We start from the raw sequence: 18,374 nt of genomic DNA, 5'->3' as shown, positions 1-18,374 counted from the left end.
AGCACGTGGAATGGGTAGCAACCCAGAGATAATAACTCTGTTTGTCCTAGATCTATGTTTCCACCCTAGCTCCCTGAATTCCTGCCTTACATCCCCATCCCTTTTCCTACCTATGTCGTTGGTACCTATGTGGATCACAACTTGGGGCTGCTCCCCCTCCCACTTAAGGATCCCGAAAACACTATCCGAGACGTAAATCAAGTACACTATGCATACAATCCTTATGTTTTAAAATTATCACAATTGTCTCAAAACCCAGAGTTTTAGACAAAGGTAGATATTATCCCATTAGAACTGGCCAAGATCTGTTTACTGAGTTTCACTCAGGGTGCCACATGCATGAGGCTGTTCCCATAGGACGTCGCTAAATAAAATGAGTCAAGAGCTGTGTATTTATCCCTCCTGTCTGCATGTTCTATGGAAGGGGTCATGTCCGCTCCAAGAGCACAACAAGCCAAAATACCTCATTCTTCTAATGGTCGGGATTAGGCAGGATTCTCTGTAACCCGACGGCAAAAATTGTGTTCGGCGATCAGGCGGAGAATCGATTTTCGCGCCAAAATCGGGGCAGGTGCCTGTTTGACGTTGGTTCGCCATGCTCTGCCTTCTGCAAAGTGACGTCATCGTGACGTGCGCCGTTTCATCTGAACAGCGCCTCATCGGCTGACCCACCAGCAATGCTCCGCCCCCGATAGGCCGAGTGCCCGACAGCACGGGACACATGTGGTCCCAGCAGTCGGGAACCTGGCGTGCCGGCTGCGGACTCTATCCAGCGCCGCCACACCCAGCCAGGATCCATCATGCTGGCCAGGGTGGGGGGGAGGGGGGGGGCGGGTCAGCTAGGATGAGGGGACTGATGGGGGTGACCAGGGGGTGGGCTGTGGGGTCGCGGTTTGCTGGTTAGGTTACATTCACTGTCGGTGCCATGTTGTACAGCGCGACCAGTTCAGGTCATCAGCCATCTGCATGTGTGGCCTGGGACCCGGTCAATTTCCAGCCGTTTCCTTGCGCGATCCGCGGGCAGTTCACACGGCGCTAAGGGTTCATGCTAATTTGCTGGTTGTGAAACACCAAGGGTCCCAAGCCGGCATCGGCCCTTAGCCGCAGAAACGGAGAATCCAACCCATTGTTTTTCCAACGTGCAGGCTTTGTTGTTTTAGGTGTCAGGTCCCATCTGAGTCAACACAAGCTTTGAAGTGATCTTGAGGTTAAGGTGTTGCATTCTGTTTAGTTGCAGATGAGCCTTGTGGTTAACATGTCTGTTTGTGCAGTTGAGAATCTCATGTTTCGGCCTTTGGAAATCTTCTCTCAAAAATTTAAAGTTGACCAATTTTCCCAGCATGCCTGTAATCAGTAATATTGCATGAACAGGGCCCTATTGCTATACATAGCAGTGAAAAAGGGTTAAAAAAATAAGGATGAGTCTTTGCTTCAGATGGTGATATGATTTCTTCACAGCAGATTTGTTGATTAAAGTCTCTGGTTTTCAGCCGGAAATGGTAATCTTTGGCATCCATTCAGGAGCCCTGCAGTTCAGAAAATGCATTTCTGATAGGCAGCAGGCATTCTGGATACACTTCATTTCTAATCAAACAGGGCCTTCAGCTCGATGTTCGCATTCAGGCCTCTATCTTTCTGGAGAGACACTTTATATTTCACATCAAACCTTGCTTTCAGCTCATGGTTTGAATTCAGGCCTCTGCAGTCTCAAGAGAACGGCACCCAGACTTGCTGGAGGTAGAATCAGTCTCATAGTCGTTTTCTGGAATTGGCTATTCTTTGGAGAGAGTTAGTTAGATCTCTTCATCGGGCTGCCAGAATCAAATCTGAAACCAAACTGGACGCTTGGGACTCTGAAAAGCCTTCCAGTGGAATAAAATCCAATCACCACCTGTTACCGGGCAGAGCACGGCCTTCTGGGCCCATTCATTGGCCACCAGCCAAATCCATCCAACCGAGACCCCACTGATACAGACAGTCTGCAAGCATCAGTTTAAACCAGCACAACATTCCGGATTCTTCTGTTTGAATTAAATGTTTCTTGCCTTAAAATCAGATGTCCATTAATCATCGATAGATCAAAAGTGCAACCGCAAAATAAAAGGGTAAATAAGGGGATAAACAGGGGGGTAAATAAGGGAATATACATGAACGTGCACTACGGTTTCCCCAACTAGCAACGAGTATATTGAAATTTTAAGGAAAACCTGCCTTTTTTAAAGTAATGAATAAAGACACTGACAAAAGGATGCTGCAAAGTGACCACTTGGGGGAAAATTCCTATACATAGAACATAGAAAAATACAGCACAGAACAGGCCCTTCGGCCCACGATCTTGTGCTGAACTTTTGTTCTAGGTTAAGAACAAATAAATCTACACCCCATCATTCTACCGTAATCCATATACCTATCCAATAGCCGCTTGAAGGTCCCTAATGTTTCCAACTCAACTACTTCCACAGGCAATGCATTCCATGCCCCCATTACTCTCTGGGTAAAGAACCTACCTCTGACATCCCCCCTATATCTTCCACCATTCACCTTAAATTTATGTCCCCTTGTAATGGTTTGTTCCACCTGGGGGAAAAGTCTCTGACTGTCTGCTCTATCTATTCCCATGATCATTTTATAAACCTCTATCAAGTCGCCCCTCATCCTTCTCTGTTCAAATGAGAAAAGGCCTCGCACCCTCAACCTTTCCTCGTAAGACCTACTCTCCATTCCAGGCAATACCTGATAAATCTCCTTTGCACCTTTTACAAAGCTTCCACATTCTTCCTAAAATGAGGCGACCAGAACGGCACACAGTACTCCAAATGTGGCCTTACCAAGGTTTTGTACAGCTGCATCATCACCTCACGGCTCTTAAATTCAATCCCTCTGCTAATGAATGCTAGCACACCATAGGCCTTCTTCACAGCTCTATCTACTTGAGTGGCAACTTTCAAAGATCTATGAACATAGACCCCAAGATCTCTCTGCTCCTTCACATTGCCAAGAACCCTACCGTTAACCCTGTATTCTGCATTCATATTTGTCCTTCCAAAATGGACAACCTCACAGTTTTCAGGGCTAAACTCCATCTGCCACTTCTCAGTACAGCTCTGCATCCTATCTATGTCTCTTTGCAGCCGACAACAGCCCTCCTCACTATCCACAACTCCACCAATCTTCGTATCGTCTGCAAATTTACTGACCCACCCTTCAACTCCCTCATCCAAGTCATTAATGAAAATCACAAACAGCAGAGGACCCAGAACTGATCCCTGCGGTACGCCACTGGTAACTGGGCTCCAGGCTGAATATTTTGCCATCCACCACCACTCTCTGACTTCTATCGATTAGCCAGTTTGTTATCCAACTGGCCAAATGTCCCACTATCCCATGCCTCCTTACTTTCTGCATAAGCCTACCATGGGGAACCTTATCAAATGCCTTACTAAAATCCATGTACACTACATCCACTGCTTTACCTTCATCCACGTGCTTGGTCACCTCCTCAAAGAATTTAATAAGACTTGTGAGGCAAGACCTACCCCTCACGAATCCGTGCTGACTATCCCTAATCAAGCAGTTTCTTTCCAGATGCTCAAAAATCCTATCCCTCAGTACCCTTTCCATTAATTTGCCTACCACCGAAGTAAGACTAACTGGCCTGTAATTCCCAGGATTATCCCTATTCCCTTTTTTGAACAGGGGCACGACATTCGCCACTCTCCAATCCCCTGGTACCACCCCTGTTGACAGTGAGGATGAAAAGATCATTGCCAATGGCTCTGCAATTTCATTTCTTGCTTCCCATAGAATCCTTGGATATATCCCGTCAGGCCCGGGGGATTCGTCTGTCCTCAATTCTCATTCAAGATCTCTCCTATCTCTTCAGACTCAATACACAATCTCCCGCTGCTGTCCTTGATCGGACCTACCCTCGCTCTAGTCATTCTCATATTTCTCACATATGTGTAAAAGGCCTTGGGATTTTCCTTGATCCTACCCACCAAGGATTTTTCATGCCCTCTATGAGCTCTCCTAATCCCTTTCTTCAGTTCCCTCCTGGCTATCTTGTATCTCTCCAGCGCCCTGTCTGAACCTTATTTCCTCAGCCTTTCAGAAGTATCCTTCTTCCTCTTAACAAGACATTCAATCTCCCTTGTCAACCATGGTTCCCTCACTCGACCATCTCTTCCCTGCCTGTCAGGAACATACATATCAAAGACACGTAGTATCTGTTCCTTGAACAAGTTCCACATTTCAATTGTGTCCTTTCCTGACAGCCTATGTTCCCAACTTATGCACTTCAGTTCTTGTCTGACAGCATCGTATTTACCCTTCCCCCAATTGTAAAACTTGCCCTGTTGCACGCACCTATCCCTCTCCATTACGAAAGTGAAAGTCACAGAATTGTGGTCACTATCTCCAAAATGCTCCCCCACTAACAAATCTATCATTTACCCTGGTTCATTAACAAGTACCAAATCCAATATGGCCTCCCCTCTGGTCAGACAATCTACATACTGTGTTAGAAAAGCTTCCTGGACACACTGCACAAACACCACCCCACTCAAACTATTTGATCTAAAGAGGTTCCATTCAATATTTGGGAAGTTGAAGTCACCCATGACTACTACCCTGTGACTTCTGCACCTTTCCAAAATCTGTTACCCAATCTGTTCCTCCACATCTCTGCTGCTATTGGGGGGCCAATAGAAAACTCCCAACAAGGTGACTGCTCCTTTCCTATTTCTGACTTCAACCCACACTACCTCAGTAGACAGATCCTCCTCAAACTGCCTTTCTGCAGCTGTTATACTATATCTAATTAACAATGCAGCCCCCCCACCTCTTTTACCACCCTCCCTAATCTTACAGAAACATCTATAACCAGGAACCTCCAACAACCATTTCTGCTCCTTGTGGTGATATACCACTGTACTTTCCTAGCATTGTGTACATAGTTATATAATAGTTGTGTGTAACGTGGCCCTGTAATCCTGTGCATTGTACTGTGTATTGTACTGTAGCTCTGTAGAGGTTCGGTCACCTGTATGTAACCTGACCTGGCCACGGAGAGCTCCGCCTTGGCCACTCCCCCGAGAGTTAGTTATAAGACCCAGCTTCTGAGACCTGACCCATTTTGTCTGGGGTCGTCTGTGTCGGGTAAGCTTCCTATGTAGTGTATTAAATTGATGCACTAAGCGTCAGGAACCACAAAGACATGTGAGACTTTAACCAAGGCTTTAATACACTACATAGGAAGCTTACCCGACACAGACGACCCCAGACAAAATGGGTCAGGTCTCAGAAGCCGACAAGCTCTCGCTCGACCCCCACGCTCCACGCGCGGATCACCTTTTCAACTGCTGGCTCCGGTGTTTCGAGGCCTACCTGGAAGCATCCTCCGCCTTCGCCAAAACGGACGCTGACCGACTCAACCTCCTGTGCTCACGGCTCGACTACGGGCTTTTCGACCTCATCACGGGAACATCGATCTACGCCGATGCCATCGTGAAGCTCAAAAGCCGGTATGCACGAACTGTTAATTCTATTTACGCCCGCCACCGCCTCGCCTCCCGGCACCAGCAGCTGGGTGAACCCCTATCCGTGTTCGTTCGGGATCTCCGTGCCCTCGCGCTCACCTGCAATGCGCCAGCAGTCTCTGCTGAGCAGAACACTGAGGCCCTGGCACTCGATGCCTTTGTAGCCGGCATCGCTTCCATCTCAATTCGCCAACTCCTACTGGCACAAACTACCCTGACTCTGGACATGGCAGTCACTATGCCAGAGACCCAACAGGCAGCCTATGACAATAATGCGTCCTACATGCCTGCCCAAACTTCCTATGCGCCTGCCCACGTTCCCTACGTGACCGCTACCTCCCTGCCGCCCGCCCAGCAACAACCCCTGCAAGCCATGGCCCACCCAGCCACACCAGCAGTAAAAATTATGCCTGGGCCCCAGTGTTACTTTTGTGGCCAGGCATAACACCCCAGGAAACGCTGCCCTGCTAGAGATGCTACCTATTCAGCCTGTGGCAAGAAAGGCCATTTTGCAAACATCAGCCGCTCCACCGCTGCCTCGGGGTCCAACACCGCGGCCTGCTACTCCCGGGTGCCGCCATCCTCCGTTCCCGGCTCGCTATTCGACACGTGCGACGCATGGGCGCCGCCATCTTTGACTATCCCCGGCCCGGCTTCCTTCACTTCCGGTCCGCCGTACGTCACTTCCGGTCCACCGCCGATCGTCACTTCCGGTCCACCGCAGATCGTCACTTCCGGTCCACTGCCGATCGTCACTTCCGGTCCACCGCCGATCGTCACTTCCGGTCCACCGCCGATCGTCACTTCCGGTCCACCGCCGATCGTCACTTCCGGTCCTGTGCACCCGACCGAAATGCTGCAAACAACTGAGATGCAGCCAACGACAGCAACCTGGCCTCCTTTGATCATCTTTGATTATCTCCGGCCCGGCTTCCTTCACTTCCGGTCCGCCGCACGTCACTTCCGGTCCGCCGCCAATCGTCGCTTCCGGGTCCGCCCCGCCGCCGATCGTCACATTTGGACCTGCGCAGTCGACCAAAATGCTGCAAACAACTGAGATGCAGCCAACGACAGCAACCTGGCCTCCTTTGATCATCTTTGATAATCCCCGGCCCGGCTTCCTTCACTTCCGGTCCGCCGCACGTCACTTCCGGTCCGCCGCCAATCGTCGCTTCCGGGTCCGCCCCGCCGCCGTTCGTCACTTTCGGACCTGCGCACTCGACCGAAATGCTGCAAACAACTGAGATGCAGCCAACGACAGCAACCTGGCCTCCAACAGCAGCCTATGACGCCTGGGCGCCACCACCTTCTTCCGCAGGCCGCTCCCCGGATCCGGCACCCTTCTCCAGCAGCTCCACCAGGACCGACCGCATCAGTTCGCCAGATCCACCATGGAGGTTCAGGTAAATTGTTTCACTCTTACCTGCCTCTTCGACAGCGGCAACACGGAGAGCTTCCTCCACCCGGACACCGTGCACCACTGCTCCCTCAAGGTACTACCCACGCGCAGGCATATTTCCATGGCCTCCAACTCCCAGTTGGCCGAGGTTTCGGGCTACTGCGTCGTCACCCTCTCAGTGAACGGCGCGGTGTTCCAGGATTTCAAACTCATGGTCCTCCCTCACCTCTGCGCCGCCGCGATCCTCGGCCTGGACTTCCAATGCCACCTGCGCAGCCTCACCTTGCATTTTAACGGCCCCCTCCCCCCTCACGGTCTCCAACCCCCAGTTCTTCCCTGATCCTCCCCCGGGTCCCACCTGTAGACTCTCCACGCTCAGGATCCCCCCCCCACTTCACTGTTTGCTAATCTCACCCCCGACTGCAAGCCCGTGGCTACTAAAAGTCGGCGTTACAGTTTTGGGGACCGTCAATTCATTCGAGCGGAGATTAAGCGCCTTCTCTCGGAAAAGGTCATTGCTCACAGCACCAGCCCCTGACGAGCCCAAGTGGTGGTCGTCAAATCTAGCGAGAAACACCGCATGGTCATTGACTGCAGTCAGACCATCAACCGGTACACGCTGCTTGATGCGTATCCCCTCCCCCGCATGTCTGACATGGTCAACCGGATTGCACAGTACCGGGTGTTCTCCACCATAGACTTGAAATCCGCCTACCACCAGCTCCCTATCCGCCCGGAGGACCGTAACTTCACGGCCTTCGAGGCGGATGGCCGCCTCTACCACTTTCTTCGGGTACCCTTTGGCGTCACCAATGGAGTCTCGGTCTTCCAACGGGAGATGGACCGAATGGTGGACCAGAACAGACTGCGGGCTACCTTCCCGTATCTGGACAACGTCACCATCTGCGGCCACAACCAGCAGGACCATGACATCAACCTCACTAAATTCCTCCAAACTGCCAAACGCCTCAATCTCACATACAACGAGGCAAAATGTGTTTTCGGCACCACCCGCCTCGCCATACTCGGTTATGTGGTGGAGAACGGTGTCCTCGGCCCCGATCCTGACCGTCTGCGCCCCCTTCTCAAACTCCCCATTCCCACCTGCCCCAAAGAACTGAGGCGATGCCTCGGGTTCTTTGCCTACTATGCCCAGTGGGTGCCCGAGTACGCTGACAAGGCCCGACCCCTCCTCCGTTCCCCCTCATTCCCCCTCCCGCCCGAGGCCTGCCAGGCCTTCCACCTCCTAAAAAACGCTATCGCCAAAGCTGCCATGCATGCGGTAGACGAGTCTGCACCATTCCAAGTCGAGAGCGATGCCTCCGACTTTGCCCTGGGTGCCACCCTCAACCAGGCGGGCAGGCCCATCGCCTTCTTTTCCCGCACACTCCAAGGCCCCGAGATCCGCCACTCCTCTGTTGAGAACGAGGCACAGGCCATAGTGGAAGCCGTCCGGCACTGGAGGCACTACCTGGCCGGAAACCCATTTACCCTTGTTACTGACTAACGATCAGTTGCGTTCATGTTCGACAACAAACAACGAGGTAAAATCAAAAATGATAAGATATTACGGTGGAGGATCGAACTCTCCACCTACAATTATAGTATCTTATACCGGCCAGGTAAGCTCAATGATCGTCCTGATGCCCTGTCCCGTAGTACTTGTGCCAACGCACAGGATGACCGACTGCGGGCACTGCATAATGACCTCTGTCACCCGGGCGTCAGGCGGTTCTACTACTACACCAAGGGCCACAACCTGCCCTTCTCAGTCGAGGAGGTCAAGGCCATGACTAGGGACTGCCAAGTCTGTGCGGAGTGCAAGCCACAATTCTACAAGCCAGACAAGACGCACCTAATCAAGGCTACCCGCCCCTTTGAACGTCTCAGCATTGACTTCAAAGGGCCCCTCCACACCCACAACCGCAACACGTACTCCCTCAAAGTCATCGCCGAGTACTCGTGGTTCCCCTTCGCCATTCCCTGCCCCGACACGACCTCCGCCACCGTCATCAAAGCGTTGCACGACCTCTTCATGCTGTTCGGTTATCCCAATTACATTCACAGTGACCGGGGCTCCTCCTTCATGAGGAGCTGCGTCGGTACCTGCTCGTCAGGTGCGTTGCCTCGAGCAGGACGACCAGTTACAACCCCCGGGGGAACGGACAGGTGGAGAGGGAGAACGCGACAGTTTGGAAGGCCGTGCTGCTCGCCCTCAAGTCCAAAGGCCTACCAGTCTCCCGTTGGCAGGGGGCTCTCCCTACCGCACTCCACTCCATCCGGTCCCTTTTGTGTACTGCAACGAATGCTACCCCTCATGAGCAGATGTTTCTCTTCTCCAGGGGATCGGCATCCGTGCCATCGCTTCCGTCCTGGCTCCTGTCCCCGGGAGACGTCCTGCTCCGCAAGCACGTGCGGACCTCTAAGGCGGAGCCCCTGGTGGAGAGAGTCCGTCTCCTCCACGCCAACCCATAGTACGCGTACATAGCGTACTCCAACGGGCGTGAGGAGACCATCTCCATCAAGGACCTGGCCCCCTCTGGGGACCCGCCACCCCGCCCCGCAACCTCCACCCCGCTCCCTCTCTGCTCCCGTCGATCCCTCGGCCTGTTACTACTCCGTGCCAGCCGCTGTCATCCCGCAGTTTAGCCTTGAGCCAGCCGAAGCGGTGGGGGACGTCATGCTGCCTCGCGACCCAGCACCACCAACCGCACGGATACCACCGGACACTACCTCTGCGCCGCAGCTCCGACGTTCAAAGAGATCGACCAAACCCATCGTTCGTCTCGACCTCTGACGACACGGAACCTCCTGATGGACTCTGTTCGTTACTCCCTGTTTGTTCACTGTGTTTGCTACTCCATATTTTCACCCCGGACTTCCTTCTAAACAAGGGATGAATGTGGTGATACACCACTGTACTTCCCTAGCATTGTACATAGTTATATAATAGTTGTGTGTAACGGGGCCCTGTAATCCTGTGCATTGTACTGTGTATTGTACTGTAGCTCTGTAGAGGTTCGGTCACCTGTATGTAACCTAACCTGGCCATGGAGAGCTCCGCCTTGGCCACTCCCCCGAGCGTTAGGTATAAGACCCAGCTTCTGAGACCTGACCCATTTTGTCTGGGGTCGTCTCTGTCGGGTAAGCTCCCTATGTAGTGTATTAAAACCTTGGTTAAAGTCTCACATGTCTTTGTGGTTCTTGACGCTTAGTGCATCATCCCTCTTCTATCCAAGTTTCCGTGATGGCCACCACATCGTAGTCCCAAGTACCGATCCATGCCTTACGTTCACCCACCTTATTCCTGATGCATCTTGCGTTGAAGTATACACACTTCAACCCATCTCCGTGCCTGCAAGTACTCTCCTTTGTCAGTGTTACCTACCCCACTGCCTCACTACATGCTTTGCCATCCTGAACATTGTCTACCTTAGTTGCTGGACGACAAATCCGGTTCCCATTCCCCTGCCAAATTAGTCTAAACCCTCCCGAAGAGTACTAGAAAACCTCCTTCCCAGGATATTGGTGCCCCTCTGGTTCGGATGCAACCCGTGCTGCTTGTACAGGTCCCATCTTCCCCAGAATGCACTCCAATTATCCAAATACCTGAAGCCCTCCCTCCTACACCATTCCTGCAGCCACTGTTCAACTGCACTCGCTCCCTATTCCGAGCCTCGCTATCACGTGGCACCGGCAACAAACCAGATATGACAACTCTGTCTGTCCTGGCTTTTAACTTCCAGCCTAACTCCCTAAACTCGTTTATTACCTCCACACCCCTTTCCCTACCTATGTCGTTGGTACCAAGGTGCACCACGACTTCTGGCTGCTCCCCCTCCCCCTTAAGGATCCTGAAGACACGATCTGAGACATCCCTGGCCCTGGCACCCGGGAGGCAAGATACCTTCCGGGAGTCTCACTCGCGACCACAGAATCTCCTATCTATTCCCCTAACCATTGAGTTTCCTATCACTATTGCTTTTCTATTCTCCCCCGTTTCCTTCTGAGCCCCAGAGCCAGACTCAGTGACTGAGGGAGTGGCCGCTAAGGCCTTCCCCCAGTAAGTAATCCCCCCCCAACAGCATCCAAAATGATATACTAGTTTTGAAGGGGAACGGCCACGAGGGATCCCTGTACTGTCTGCCCGTTCGTTTTCTTTCCCCTGACTGTAACCCAGCTACTCTTGTCCTGTACCTTGAGTGTGGTTACCTCCCTGTAACTCTTGTCTATCACCCCCTCTGCCTCCCAGATGATCCGAAGTTGGTCCAGCTCCAGTTCCCTAACACGGTCTCTGAGGAGCTGGAGTTGGGTGCACTTCCCGCAGGTATAGTCAGCAGGGACACGGGTGGTATCCCTCACCACCCACATCCGATAGGAGGAGCATGCAACTGCCCTAACTTCCATCCCCTCTTACCTTACAGAACATAGCTGCACTGTGGACCAACTGGAACTCCGCCCTCCGACTCTGCTCCCAGTCAGCTGCACTCTCAGTAAACTCCCAGCTCCCTTCACGCTCTTTGAGGAAATGTAGGAAATGAAATGAAAGGAACACCTTACTCCCTCCTCACCTAACTCCCTCAGTCACCAAACACTCACCATAGCACTCAAATGCACCCAAATTCAGCACTCCCTCAGTCACCAAATTCTCACTATAGCACTCAAATGCACCCAAATTCAGCACTCCCTCAGTCACCAAACTCTCACTATAGCACTCAAATGCACCCAAATTCAGCACTCATGCAAACAAAGTCTGCACTGTAGCTGGCTCACCTTTATACTGTGAATCTAGCCTCTGAAAACTGACCTAATCCAATTAACTAATTAACAAGCTCCAGCTGCAAGTAGCTACAAGTAGAACCTTTGTTTAAAGCTGATTGAAAATTCACCTTCTTCTAAACAAACAATTTGTAGGTGAATGCTCCACAGTCTCCTTCCTAATCCCCAGCCTTACCTGCCCCACCTTCTGTCCTCCAAGACCTGTGTCTATGGTGGGAGTGTGAACATCTGGGGCCTGCTGTTGTAGGCCCCCTCCTGGGGTGAAGGCCCTGCTGCCTGCCTTCTGTCCTCCCACCTCTCTGCCTGAGGTGGGAGTGGGACCACCTGGGGTCTGGTGCTGTGGGCCCCCTCCCGGGGTGAAGGCCCTGCTGCCTGCCTCTGTCCCCTCTCCCCTCTGCCTGAGGTGGGAGTGGGACCATCCAGGGCTGCAGATCCTGCCTTCTATCCTCCCAACCCTCTGCCTGAGGTGGGAGTGGGACCGCCTGGGGCCTATTGCTGTGCCACCTTCTGGGATGAAACCCTGCTGCCTGCCTCTGTCCTCCCACCCCTCTGCCTGAGGTGGGAGTGGGACCATCTGGGGCCGGGTGCTGTGCTCCCCCTCCCTCCTGGGGTGAAGAACCTGCTGCCCGCCTTCTGTCCTCCCACCCCTCTGCCTGAGGTGGGAGTGGGACCACCTGGGGCTGCGACGACGGAAAGGACTTTGTTTTCGGGCCTCCCACAGGGCTGAAGAGCATCGTCCAACCCGCCTTTTTACCACCTGTGGCGGGTGGGGGGCAGCTTGGGACTTTGCTTTAGGCCCCTCCAGGGCTGAAGACCGCTGCCCCACTCTGCTGTTGCCCTGCATCACCTTTCCTTTGTGGCACCTACTGTTGTGGTGCCACATCCATCACCCCCCCCACCCCCCCTACCCTTCCCCCTATTACCCCAATCTCAGTTGCACGGCCGGGCCGTACCAGGGGTGGGCATGGCCAGCACCTCAGGGGCATCCTCCACTCTGCCGGGGGCAGGGCGGCCAAGAACATATGCGGAGGCGGCAGCCTCTCGACCTTCCGCTGCCTTTGCGGCCCCCACCCCCTTCCACCTACTAACGCGGCAACTTGAGGTCAAGTGTTATGCCCACCCCACCATGACCATCGAAGCGTGCACTCGTGCGATGGCCGGCGTCGTCGGCTCCTCGTCCATCGTAGCCACCTCACAGATGTACGGCAAGGCCGTGTTCTTCCTGCGGGCCGAGCAGGTTGTCCACCGGGCCCTGGAAAGGGGACTCACGGTGGGAGGGACACACGTGGCGGTGGACCCGCTGGAGGCCACTGGCGAGCGTGTCATTCTTTCAAACGTCCCGCCCTACCTCCCCACCGATCTCCCCCTCCCCATCTCAACCTATTGGGGGAGGTCAGGTCCGGGGTGGCGCCGCTGACGCTCGGCCTTCGGGACCCTCTCTCCGCCATGTATCCTCCTTCCTGCGTCAGGTTTTTATCCGCCTGACCCGGGAGGAGGCCACGTTTTGTGGTCTCCTACCAAGGGGAGGACCACAAGGTATTTTGGTCGGCAGATGGCATGCGGTGCCATGCCTGCAGAGAGCTGGGGCATATTCGCCGGAACTGCCCCACCCTAACGGCCGCTGCCAACACCACCTCCACGGCGGCAGTGGCTGGCACTGCCCCCCTCTCCTCTACCATCTCATCGTCTGCCCAGCAGCCGGCCCCCGATAACACCGCGGCTGCTGGCGGGGGGGGGGGGGGGGGGGGCGGTGAGGGAACCTCCGCTAGGCCAGAGGCAGCCTAAAAAGGCTAAAAAGAAGACGGCACGGCGGTCGGACCGGGCCCATCTGCACCTTGTCCCCATCACGGGTACTGACCCCGTGCCCGTCACAACCAATTCCGAGGCCGCAGCCTCACCTCGGGATACCGCCGCCGCCTCACGACAAAATGAGGGACCCAAAGATACCACCGCATGGGTCCCATGGGGTGTGGGGAGCCTGTGTACTGCCCCGAGCTGGAGGCTGTTCCGGCCTCGTCACAGCCCCAGGAGCTGGGCGATGAGGAGGGGGATGACGCTGCTGAGGGCCCTCCAGCGGTGGAGGCCCTGCAGCGAGATTAGACTGCCTCCCGCAAGGGGCGCCTGTCCGAGCCGGAGGAGGTGGTGGGTCTCGCTGCCCCCTCCCTGGGCAAGCGGGGTTGGGTGTCTCCGGTGTTTATTCCCATCACCCTGACGCCCAGCCCCATTAAAAAGAAAGCTAGGGCGGTCCACAAGGCCACCCAGGCGTCCGAGCTGCCGTCGTCCCCCGAGCAGGAAGGCCCGGGGTCGGGCGGAGACGTGCCCCCCAAGGGCTCGTTCAGCCCGGTGGAGTTTTACTCCCCGGTTACCTCCTTTTGTTCGTCGCCGGGGGCCGGCGGCAGCCATCAGAGCCCCTCTATATTCGGTCGGGGGCGGGCGACGGCGATGAAGGCTCCCCGCTCACAACACCAAAGCAGGCGATGCCAGAGTGCCTAGGTTCCATCCCAGAGCTGTTCCCGGGGGTTTTCCCGGGTCTCTCCGAGGGCCCGGCATCGACGGTGGAGGCGGGGTTGGAGTCGCCACCGCCCACGGTCCCTGAAGCGTGGGGGGAGTCACCGAGGGACCCGCCTGAGGACGATCCTAGGGTTGGGATCGACTCGGGCCTAGGGCTAGCTCCATGTGGCGGGGGACTCGGGCTCAGGTGGTGACCGCTTGGAGGAGGAAGGCTGCTTGGTGACGGGTGAGGAGGAGGATTTAGACGCTCTCTGCAGCGAGGCAGAGGGTGCCCTCACACCCGGCACAGAATCTCCCCTCATCTCCTCGGGAGAACTCCGAACATTTTTGAAAACTCATCACGGTCCCCAGGGCTGTGTGTGGCTGGCACTGGACAGCTGGGGAAATCTGGGGCTGCTCTTTGAGTCTGCCCGCATCGATGCCAAAGAGGCACGGGAATTCGATCAGGATCAGGGGGGGGGCAGCGCCAAGCTGTTCTGTTCCTTGCGCGACTCCTGAAGGAGTGGAGGGGGTATTGGTGAAGGATAAACACTACTACTGACATGGAGGTAACCATAGCCAGCCTCAACATCAATGGAAGCAAGGACACACATCGCCGTTTTCAGCGCTTCTCTGTCCTCCGGGACAGGGTGTGCTTCCTGCAGGAAAACCACACCATTGACGAAGCTCAGTGGACCCTGGAGTGGCAAGGAGGAGTCTTCATGAGTCACTTGGCCCCACGTTCGGGCGGGGTGGCTATCTTGTTGGCTCCACATTTTCAACCGGCGATTTGGGGGTCAAGGAGCCAGTGCCAGGCCATCCGTTGCACTTAACAGTCCGCGACGGGGATGTGGTGCTTCACTTTGTGAATGTCTACGCTCCCCTGGTCGGGCCACAGCAGGCGACTTTCTATGAAAAAGTGTCCACTCTTCTAGGCATCATCCCGGTGGGCGAGTGCCTCGTTCTTGGAGGGGATTTTAATTGCACCCTCCAGGACAAGGACTGTCGTGGAGACCAGCGCAGCTCGCCGCCGGTGGTGAAGTTGAGGGACCTGGTTAGGTCCTTCGACTTGGTGGACGTCTGACGGACTCTCCATCCTGAATTGCGGGTGTACACCTTTGTGTGCCCTCTGTTCAGAGCGTCCAGAATCGACCGTCTTTATATTTCTCAGACAAACTTGCCCAGCGTTCCGACGGTCTCCGTGGTGCTTGGGTCACCACCTGGTGTGGGCGGGGCCGCGCTCAGACACGGTCCGCGTACTGGCACTTTAACAACCTTCTGCTGGAGGACGGGCGATTCGTGGACTCGTTTCGCCGTTTCTGGGCCGGCTGGAGAAGGAAGTGGGGTGGCTTCCCCTCCTTGAGGCTATGGTGGGACGTGGGCAAGACTCACGTCCACGCCTTCTGTCAGGGGTACACGAAGGGGTCTACAGCGTGGCGGAACTCCACGATCGTCAAATTGGCTGAGGAACTCTTCGATCTGGAGTCACGTCTTGCTCAGCCCGATGAGGACCCGGCCCTGGGGCGGGTGTACAGAGAGAAGAAGGGCGCGCTGCGGGACCTGCAGCTTGCTGGGTCCCGAGGCGTGTACGTGCGGTCGCGGACCCGTCTCCTGACGGACATGGACCGCGGCTCCCCCTTCTTCTACTCGCTGGAAAGAGGACGCAGGGCCTGTCGGCAGATTTCTACGCTGCTGGCCGACGACGGGTCCCTCATCTCAGATCCGCAGGGGGTCAGGACCCTGATCCGGGACTTTTACTCCAACCTCTTCTCTCCGGATCCGTCCAGCGAGGACGCTTGCAGAGTTCTGTGGGAGGACCAGACGCAGGTCGGCACGGAGGGCGCCGGGAGGCTCTATCAAACCATCAATCTCCAAGAGCTGACCTGTGCCCTGGGCAGCCTGTCACGGGGCAAAACCCCAGGGCTGGACGGGCTGACCGTGGAGTTGTTCAGGGTGTCCTATGATGTCCTGGGGAGCGACTATGCGGGGGTCCTGGGGGAATGTATTGCGACCGGGGAGATGCCCCTTTCATGGCACAGGGCCGTCACTGCCCAGCTGCCCAAGAAGGGGGATCTCAGCCTACTTAAAAACTGGCGACCGGTCTCCCTCCTCAGCACGGACTACAAAATCTTTGCCAAGGTGATATCTTTATGCCTTGGCCCTGTGCTGGACCACATGATTCACCCTGACCAGTCCTACACAGTCCCGGGTCGCACCATTTATGACAACATCCATCTGGTCCGGGGCATTATTCACTTCACCCAGAGGACTGGTATGTCGAGCGCCTTCCTGTCTCTTGACCAGGAGAAGGCGTTCGACAGGGTGGGGCACGAGTATTTGCTCGGGACTCTGCGAGCCTTCGGGTTCGGGGCGTATTTTGTCACCCGGATCCGATTACTGTACGCTGCCTCAGAGTGTCTGATTAAGGTTAATGGGTCCCTGACGGCGCCCCTTCGCTTTGGGAGAGGGGTGCTTCAGGGCTGCCCCTTGTCCAGCCAACTATATTCTGTATGTGTGGAGCCCTTCCTGCGCCTCCTGCGGAAGAGGTTGTCTGGGCTGGTTCAGCGCGTGCCGGACGTGGGGGTGGTCCTCTCGGCTTAGGTTGATGACGTGCTCCTCATGTTCACTGACCTCGGTGACCTGCGGAGGATGCGGGAGTGCCAAGCTGTGTACTCCGCCGCGTCCTCTGCTAGGATCAACTGGGCTAAATGTTCCGGACTCCTGGTTGGTCCGTGGCAGATGGACCCCCTCCCGGAGGAGCTCAGGCCCTTTAGCTGGAGCCGGACCAACATCCTCTACTTGGGAGTCCATCTTCGCCCGGCAGAGGAAGCCTGGCCGGCGAACTGGCAGGAGCTGGAGACCAAGGTCACCACTCGCCTGGGATGCTGGACAGGACTGCTCCGAGTGCTGTCCCACAGGGGCCGAGGTCTTGTCATAAACCAGCTGATCGCCTACATGCTCTGGTACCGGCTGGTCACTTTGACCCATCCCCCTGACTTTGTCACACACATTCAGAGAACCCTGCTTCGGTTCTTCTGGGACAAAGGATTGCACTGGGTCGCCGCGGATGTCTTGAGTCTCCCGATTGCGGAGGGCGGATTGGCGCTGGTGTGCCTTCGCACCCAGGTCGCGACCTTCTGCCTTCAGACTCTGCAGCGATACCTGTACGTTGAGCCTCCTCCACAATGGTGTGCCCTGGCGACGTATTTCTTCCGGCAGGTGCACGCCTGAACTACGACGTGCAGCTCCTGTTCGTTGACCGGAATGGTCTTCGGAACTCTTTGTTGGCTCTGCCCGTCTTGTACCAGGACCTTTTCAAAGTCTGGAACACGGTCGGCACGCGCCGCAGCTCTCCCCGTCAGGAGTAGTGGCTGTCGTAAGGGAGCCGCTGCTCAGGAATTCGCACCTCCGCCAATATCCATTCAGGTGGCTGGCGGAGCGGAGGGCTGTGGATGCCGGGGTGACCAGGATCGGGGATGTGCTGGGTGGCGGAGAGGCGGGCTGGATGACACCCTACGGGCTTGCCAGGCACGGAGCTGTGTCTGTCCGGTGCGTGGCCAATGCTATCTAAGGCCTCAAAACGGTCGTGCTTGGCCCCGTGGGCACACTTGGACTTGAGACAGCGCGGTTGTGCGGTGGCATCCCGTCTGAGTGGACCCCTGGTGCTTCACAGCCGCAGCTGCCTCGCGGAAATACCCTTTGTGCCCTTTCGCACTGCACGGAGGGGTTTCCTGTACAGCCTGCTGTTGCACACTTTCCACCTCCTTGTCCTCGCCCGCGCCCGGACACGCCTTGGCGTGCCTCGTTGCCGTACGGCGGCAGAGGTCCTCACTGGAGATCCCTCTGCGAGGGTGTCCTCCCCATAAAACTAGGGGATCTGGGGTGGAGGGTGTTGCGCATGGCAGTGCCGTGAAACTATTATTTAAATCACTTCACGGCTCTGCCAGAGACCTGCCAATTTTGCGGCCTGGTGGAGACCGTGGAGCACGTTTATGTTATCTGCCCGAGGCTGCACTCCCTTTTTGGATTCTTGACAACGTTGTTGCTGAGGTTTTCTTTGCACTTCAGCCCCACGCTCCTGATCTACAGACATCCGGTGCGGAGGGGGGCGGGGAAGGCGGAGGACCTCCCCGTGAACCTGCTCCTGGGCCTGGCCAAACTTGCCATTT

The sequence above is a fragment of the Scyliorhinus torazame genome, chromosome 9, assembly GCF_047496885.1.
Source record: "Scyliorhinus torazame isolate Kashiwa2021f chromosome 9, sScyTor2.1, whole genome shotgun sequence".
Classification (NCBI taxonomy): Eukaryota; Metazoa; Chordata; class Chondrichthyes; order Carcharhiniformes; family Scyliorhinidae; genus Scyliorhinus; species Scyliorhinus torazame.
The sequence above is the reverse complement of the archived record's forward strand: the minus strand, read 5'-3'. Positions refer to the sequence as shown.